Genomic DNA, 7,987 nt, shown 5'->3' on the forward strand with positions numbered 1-7,987 from the left:
TCTGGAGCGAAGGAATGGGCGACGTTTCGGGGTCGAGACCCTTCTTCAGACTTCATACGATGGGTTTTACATCCAGGAAACATTTCCAGGATTGATTTTCATGACCCACTAGGCTAAGGTAATGCAGGCAAGGTCGGGCCAAAATGTTGATCCAGTCTGAAGAAAGGTCCCGACCCAAAACATCACGAGCTAAATGCAAATTGGAGGAACAGCATCTTGTATTTCACTTGGGCAGGTGGTATGAATATTGATTTCTCTAACTTCAAGTAACCCCTGCATTCCCTCTCTATTCCTCCCCCACCCAAGACGCACCAGCTTCTTGTTTTCGCCAACAAACTAGATGCAGGAAAAACGTTCCCAATGTTGGGTGAGTCCAGAACCAGGGGCCCTTAGTCTTAGAATAAAGGGGAGGCCATTTAAGACTGAGGTGAGGAAAAACTTTTCCACCCAGAGAGTTGTGAATTTGTGTAATTCCCTGTCACAGAGTGCAGTGGAGGCCAAGTCACTGGATGGATTTAAGATAGAGTTAGATAGAGCTCTAGGGGCTAGTGGAATCAAAGGATTATGGGGAGAAGGCAGGCACGGGTTATTGATTGGGGACGATCAGCCATGATCACAATGAATGGCGGTGCTGGCTCGAAGGGCCGAATGGCCTCCTCCCGCACCTATTTTCGATGTTACCAAACAGCTAACAATGGCCTTTCCTTCATCGTTACCTTTTTGCCATATCTTTCATTCATTGTTCTATATCTCTCCAAATCATCGTCTATCTCTCGTTTCTCTTTCCTGTGACTTGCAGCCTGTTGAGGTGTCTCGACCTGAAACGTCACCCATTCATCCCTCTCCAGAGATGCTGCCTGTCCCGCTGAGTTACTCCAGCCTTCTGTGTCTATCTATGTCACCCATCCATGTTCTCCAGAGATCCCTCCTGACCCCACTGAGTTACTCCAGCACTTTGTGTCTATCTTTGGTATAAAACAGCATCCTCCTTGTTATATATATATATATTTTTTTTAATGCTGATGCTTGCCTTTGGGAGGGTGTGTGTGGGGGGTGTGAAGTTTGTATCCACAATGACGTGGCTATTAACTCCAGTCTTGGGAATGAGGGTGTCAGTGCCGACTTCTATGTTCTGCAACCTGTGCTGGGGAAATCACAGCACTGAACCTGCGCCACTGAAGGAGGAATGTCAAAATTAATAATAGAAAAATAGGTACAGGAGTAGGCCATTCAGCCCTTCGAGCCAGCATCGCCATTCAGTATGACCATGGCTGATCATCTAAAATCAGTACCCCCCCCCCCCCCCCCCCCCCCCCCCATCTCTCTGATCCCGTTAGCCCTACGAACAAAAATTCTCACTTGAAAACATCCAGTGAATTGGCCTCCGCTGCCTTCTGTGGCAGAGAATTCCACAACTCTCTGGGTGAAATTTTTTTTCTTCATCTCAGTCCTAAATGGTCTGCCCATTATTCTCAAACTGCGACCCCCAACTTTGAATTACAGGAGTTACTATCATTTTTTAGTAGCCTATTTCCTGTACCATTAAACACAAATGCCTGTGAGCAACCCTTTGTTCTGATTTGGTTCTTGAGTGCTTCCTGCTGTATAGAAGGGAAAGTTGATTTTTGAAACAGTTTCTGCCCTTTGCAGTAGAGTTGGTGTTGTTTACCGTAAGGAAACATGACTGATTCATCAAAATACTCTCAAACGGACGACAAGTCTAATCTAGTCTCAGCCCGTCAGCTCTCTACCTTTGTGTTAAGACCGACCTTTTATAGATTATTGTAAACTGACTTAATTTGTTTGTAATTCTACATGATTCCGAAATAACTCGTTCAAGTTGCTGTCTTAGGGATGGATGCTGTCATGGATACACAGCAAGGAATAGCTCCCAAGTGAGTGAGTGGGACATTTCAAACCCCACGCAGGGCAGCGTGTTGTTTGGCGTCACGGTGGCGCCAGAGACCCCCCCCCCACCCCCCCTGGTTCGATCCCGACTCCGGGTGCTGTCCATGTGGAGTTTGCACACTTCTCCCGGTGACCGCGTGGATTTGTTCCGGTTTCCTCCCGCATCCCAAAGACGTGTGTGTTTGCAGGCTGACTGGCCGTCTGTAAATTGTCGCTGGTGTGTACGGAGTGGACCATAAAGTGGGATAACACAGAACTATGGTGAATGGGTGATCAATGGTCGGCATGGACTCGGTGGGCCGAAGGGCCTGTTTCCATGATGCGGCTCTGAAACTGTGACTATTGTCACGGTAGAATTGTAGAATTATGTAGAATTACAAGCAATAGCTGGAATCCCACCCATTCCTCCGTGCGTAAAGGGCCTGTACCACTTGGCGATTTCTTTTTTTTTTTAGGCAACTGCCAGCGACTGTCATAGTCGTAGCAGGTCGCCAAAAAACCAGCGACAACCTATGTCATCCTGGCGACAACCTCCGAGATCAGCTACGTCAGGAGAAGTCAAGCTACGCTCATTGGCGTCAAACCCACATCACAGAAAATTTTTGAACATGTTGAAAATTTAGTGGCGACCAGAAAGACGCTACGACTTTTTGCACGACTGAGGAGACGACTCCCGGAGAACATGTGACGACAAACTAGTCGCCTGTAGTTGCCTAAAAAATCGCCCAAGTGGGACAGGCCCATTACTTACAACTCCCCAATCTTTTGTTGTCTTTTTTACAGTTCCTAACAAGTGAAAACATCAAGCTTTCTTCCAGCCTTTCCGATCATCTTATCGTTCACCTACTCCTCGTGTTCAGCTGTGGAACAGGACAGGCACAGCTATGCTGTGTTGCTACCTAAATAATGTCGAGGCCAAAAGCAATGTGTTTACATCGTCCGATTATTGGTGTCAAGTTGTGAAAAACAAAAGTAGGCTTCAGTCTTGTATGTAAATATATTATTAAAGGTCCTGATGCTTCATAACAATTTAATAAACAATTGGATAAACTTATTATCAGTGGGTGGTATGATTTCAATCAATGAGTGAGAGGGGAGCATTGATGCAACAGAGCCGGCACATTCAAGAGTACAAACTCTGCATTTAAAAAAATATATATATTTATTTTATTAGAAGCAATTGTACAAAGAGAAAGTAATCGGCATAACCGTGCTTCAATTTTAACATTTTTAAAAACATAGAAACATAGAAATTAGGTGCAGGAGTAGGCCATTCGGCCCTTCGAGCCTGCACCGCCATTCAATATGATCATGGCTGATCATCCAACTCAGTATCCCGTACCTGCCTTCTCTCCATACCCCCTGTTCCCCTTAGCCACAAGGGCCACATCTAACTCCCTCTTAAATATAGCCAATGAACTGGCCTCAACTACCCTCTGTGGCAGAGAGTTCCAGAGATTCACCACTCTCTGTGTGAAAAAAGTTCTTCTCATCTCGGTTTTAAAGGATTTCCCCCTTATCCTTAAGCTGTGACCCCTTGTCCTGGACTTCCCTAACATCGGGAACAATCTTCCTGCATCTAGCCTGTCCAACCCCTTAAGAATTTTGTAAGTTTCTATAAGATCCAAAACTAATAACTAAATCGGAAAAAAGGACAAGGGAGAAAGAGAAAGAAAGAAGAAATGAAAACGAGAAGAAAGAATTTCGCGAAAGACACGAAAAAGTAAAAAGAACAACCCCAGAACTAACGAAGAAGTGAAAGATGCGGAGATATATCCCACTGCCTTTCCATACGCCCGCTCACCCGACCCTAGCGTCGGTTTTGAGTTTGTGTTCGCAAACTCCGCATTTTAAGGATTTTTATTTTCTCTGCAGCATCGCCGGCTGAAGGGAATGATCCCAAGGAACGAGTCGGTTAACCTATGATGAGCGTTTGTCAGATTCGGATTCAGATTCAGATTCAATTTTAATTGTCATTGTCAGTGTACAGTACAGAGACAACGAAATGCATTTAGCATCTCCCTGGAAGAGTGACATAGCAAACGGCACTGGGTCTGTACTCGCTGGAGTTTAGAAGAACGAGGGGGGGAGGGGGAGGGGGGGGACCTCATTGAAACATACATAATAGTGAAAGGCTTGGATAGAGTGGATGTGGAGAGGATGTTTCCACTAGTGGGAGAGTCTTGGACTAGAGGTCACAGCCTCTGAATTAAAGGACGTTCTTTTAGGAAGGAGAGGTGGCGACATTTCTTTGGTCAGAAGGTGGTGAATCTGTGGAATTCTTTGCCACTGACGGCTGTGGAGGCCAAGTCAGTGGATATTTTTAAGGCAGAGATGGATAGATTCTTGATTAGTACGGGTGTTAGGGGTTAGGGGGAGAAGGCAGGAGAATGGGGTTAGGAGGAAGAGGTAGATCAGCCCTGATTGAATGGCAGAGTAGACTTGATAAGACTTGGATGGGAAAGGTATGGAGGGTTATGGTCTGAACGCAGGTGTATGGGACTAGGGGAGAATACGTGTTCGGCACGGACTATAAGGGTCGAGATGGCCTGTTTCCGTGCTGTAATTGTTATATGGTTATATGATACGGCGAATGGCCTAATTCTACTATCACTTATGACCTTTTGACCAAGCCCCCCCCAACCCCCCCATCCTCCACACGCCAGAGAAAACAATCTAAGTTTGTCCAAAGGGACACAAAGCTTAATGGAAGATTAGCATGGCAGGGTTTTTTATTTAACACATAGGGTGGTGGGTGTCAGGAATGCACTGCCAGGAGTGGTGGTGGACTCACCTATGGTAGTGGAGCTGAAGAAGTATTTGGATATACATGTTTAAGAAGGAACTGCAGATGCTGGAAAATCGAAGGTACACAAAAATGCTGGAGAAACTCAGCGGGTGCAGCTGCACCCGCTGAGTTTCTCCAGCATTTTTGTGTACTTTGGATATACATATGTATATGGAGTGATACAGATCATGTGCAGATTAGTTTAATGGCATCACGTTCAGCACGGACATTGTGGGCCGAAGGGCCAGTCCCTGTGCTGTCCTGCTGCTTGATACCCAAAAATATAATGGCCCAGTTTCACTTTTCTCTGCTTGTACTGCTGATGGACAAGGGTCTGCTGCCAAAACAGTTCATTCCCACATAGACCTTTCTGTCCTCAGTCTCCGCCATTGTCAGAGTGAGGCTAAACGCAAATTGGAGGAACAGACGTAATTTAGCGCGATTATAGAGGTACAGTGGTGCAGCGGTAGAGTTGCTGCTTTACAACACCAGAGAGCCGGGTTTGATCCGACTACAGAGGCTGTCTGCATGGAGTTTGTACAGTCCCCACTTGACATGCCAGGGGTTGTCTCCGGGTGCTCCGGTTTCTTGTACATTGTAACCTTGTACATTGTCCCTAGTGTGTAGGATAGTGTTAGTGTGCGTGGATCGCTGGTCAGCGCGGACTTTGTGGGCCGTAGACCCAGTCTCTATGTTTAAATCTGAGGAAGGACATTATTGCCATAGAGGGAGTGCAGAGAAGGTTCACCAGACTGATTCCTGGGATGTCAGGACTGTCTTATGAAGAAAGACTGGATAGACTTGGTTTATACTCTCTAGAATTTAGGAGATTGAGAGGGGATCTTATAGAAACTTACAAAATTCTTAAGGGGTTGGACAGGCTAGATGCAGGAAGATTGCTCCCGATGTTGGGGAAGTCCAGGACAAGGAGTCACAGCTTAAGGATAAGGGGGAAATCCTTTAAAACCGAGATGAGAAGAACTTTTTTCACACAGAGAGTGGTGAATCTCTGGAACTCTCTGCCGCAGAGGGTAGTTGAGGCCAGTTGATTGGCTATATTTAAGAGGGAGTTAGATGTGGCCCTTGTGGCTAAGGGGATCAGAGGGTATGGAGAGAAGGCAGGTACGGGATACTGAGTTGGATGATCAGCCATGATGATATTGAATGGCGGTGCAGGCTCGAAGGGCCGAATGGCCTACTCCTGCACCTAATTTCTATGTTTCTATGCTGTATCTCTAAACTAAACTAAATTAAAATTTGAAGATGGTTACTTACCAAGATTAATTGTTACTCAAAGCATTGGACTAAATCTTGTACGTTGCATCTCCTCACAAGAGGCAGCTAGGAAGCAAAAGATGTGAAGGCAAATAGTTTGGGTTATTTCAGCACAAGTAGGCCATCGTTCTACCAGAGGTATCTAAACTAGTTTATCATGGGTTCTATTTAATCTCTTGTGAGAATGTAATGCACATGTTCTGATCTCAAACTAATAATGTAAAGACATATTGAAGATGTGCACACACATCATCTGCAGACTGCTGTGTATCACAGACAAGTCTCAACAGAAGAGGAAATGCTGTCTCGTGGAATTTTTATTCCTGCACTGTGATTATCCTTTTATAATCTCCCTTTTTTTTTTTTTAAGTGAAGTGCTTCCCCACCCTAACAAGATTCATTATTGCGCCGTTCACTTCAGCAGAGTCGTTGATGTAAATTGGAATACCCAGACGTGGGGGAGAAAAGGGGAAATATTTACAGAATTTTTTTTTTTTTAATGAAACGAGCCTGTGATTTGTGGTGGTAATGATGTTGAAACTGTCAGCATTTTCTCTCATTAATCTGTGAATCTGCCTTCAACATCTGGCATCACCAAGACACAGTGAAACGTGGAAACCCAGAAGCCTGCTCCACAGGGTGTTCTGTGGGAATCTTTGCAAAGGCAATTGGCGCAAAGTCACTCATTTGACATGAACTTGAATGTTCTACGCAGAGTTGGGGTCGTAAAAGCTATTGGAAACATTGCACCGTGTTGAATTTGGTTTAACTGCGACGTTAATGGTATATTAGTCAAGAGTGTTTTATAGTCATATGTCCCAGATAGAACAATTACATTCTTACTTGCAGCAGCACAACAGAATATGTACATATAGTACACTGTAAACAGTGCCCTCCCTCCATAATGGTTGGGACAAAGACCCATCATTTATTTATCTGCCTCTGTACTCCACAATTTGAGATTTGTAATAGAAATTGTATAAGAGAGCTCCCAGCACCTAGTCTTTTCTCCAGTCTTTCCATTACCTTTGGAAACTGTTATTGCTGTTTATCAAACAAATGGTTATGTATAAACACAGTTGAAATTTCTACATGGCGAAACCAAAATGTATAAAATTGGCCTTTAATAACATCTGACAATGTGCACTTTAACCACATGTGATTTTTTTTTCTATTACAAATCTCAAATTGTGGAGTACAGAGGCAAATAAATAAATGATGCGTCTTTGTCCCAAACATTATGGAGGACACTGTATGTCTGAAGAAGACTCGACCCGAAACATCACCTATTCCTTCTCCCCAGAGATGCTGTCTGTCCCGCTGAGTTACTCCAGCATTGTGTGTCTATCTTTGGTGTAAACCAGCATCTGCAGTTCTTTTCTACACTTTTTATATCTACACATATGGAGAATATACACACATATATTAAGATGCAACTACCACTGAATAGCTTCCCCAGCACTCTCTATCTAATTTGATATCTGGAGACTAATTGCAACATCATAATTAGCTGAAAGGGCCCTGTTCTTCAAAATATTATTATTCGGTTTGTCATTTGGTCTTTGCACTTCAATTTTGCGTGTGTGTCTATGAAGATTTAATAGAAACCAAAGGGTGGTGGGTGCATGGAATGTGCAGCTGGAGGAGTCAAAATTGTAAATTGTCCTTAGTGTGGAGTGACAGGAATTGCTGGCAAGCGAGAACTCGATGGTCCAAAGAGCCTGTTTCCGTGTTATATCTCCAAACTCTAAGGATGTTGCCAGGGGTTGAGGTACCTGAACAGCTGGGAGGCTAGGACTTTATATCTTGGAGTTCAGGAGGCTGAGGGCTGATCTTGTACAGTTGTACAAAATCATGAGGGGAGTAGCTGGGACGCGAGTCTGAAGAAGGGTCCTGACCCGAAACGTCACCTATCCATGTTCTCCAGCGTTGATGCCTGATCCACTGGTTTACTCCAGCACTGTGTGTCCTTTGGTCATCATGAGGAAGTGGTCATCTGTGCCATGGCGTCTTGCA

Source organism: Leucoraja erinacea, chromosome 19 (assembly GCF_028641065.1).
Source record: "Leucoraja erinacea ecotype New England chromosome 19, Leri_hhj_1, whole genome shotgun sequence".
Lineage (NCBI taxonomy): Eukaryota > Metazoa > Chordata > Chondrichthyes > Rajiformes > Rajidae > Leucoraja > Leucoraja erinaceus.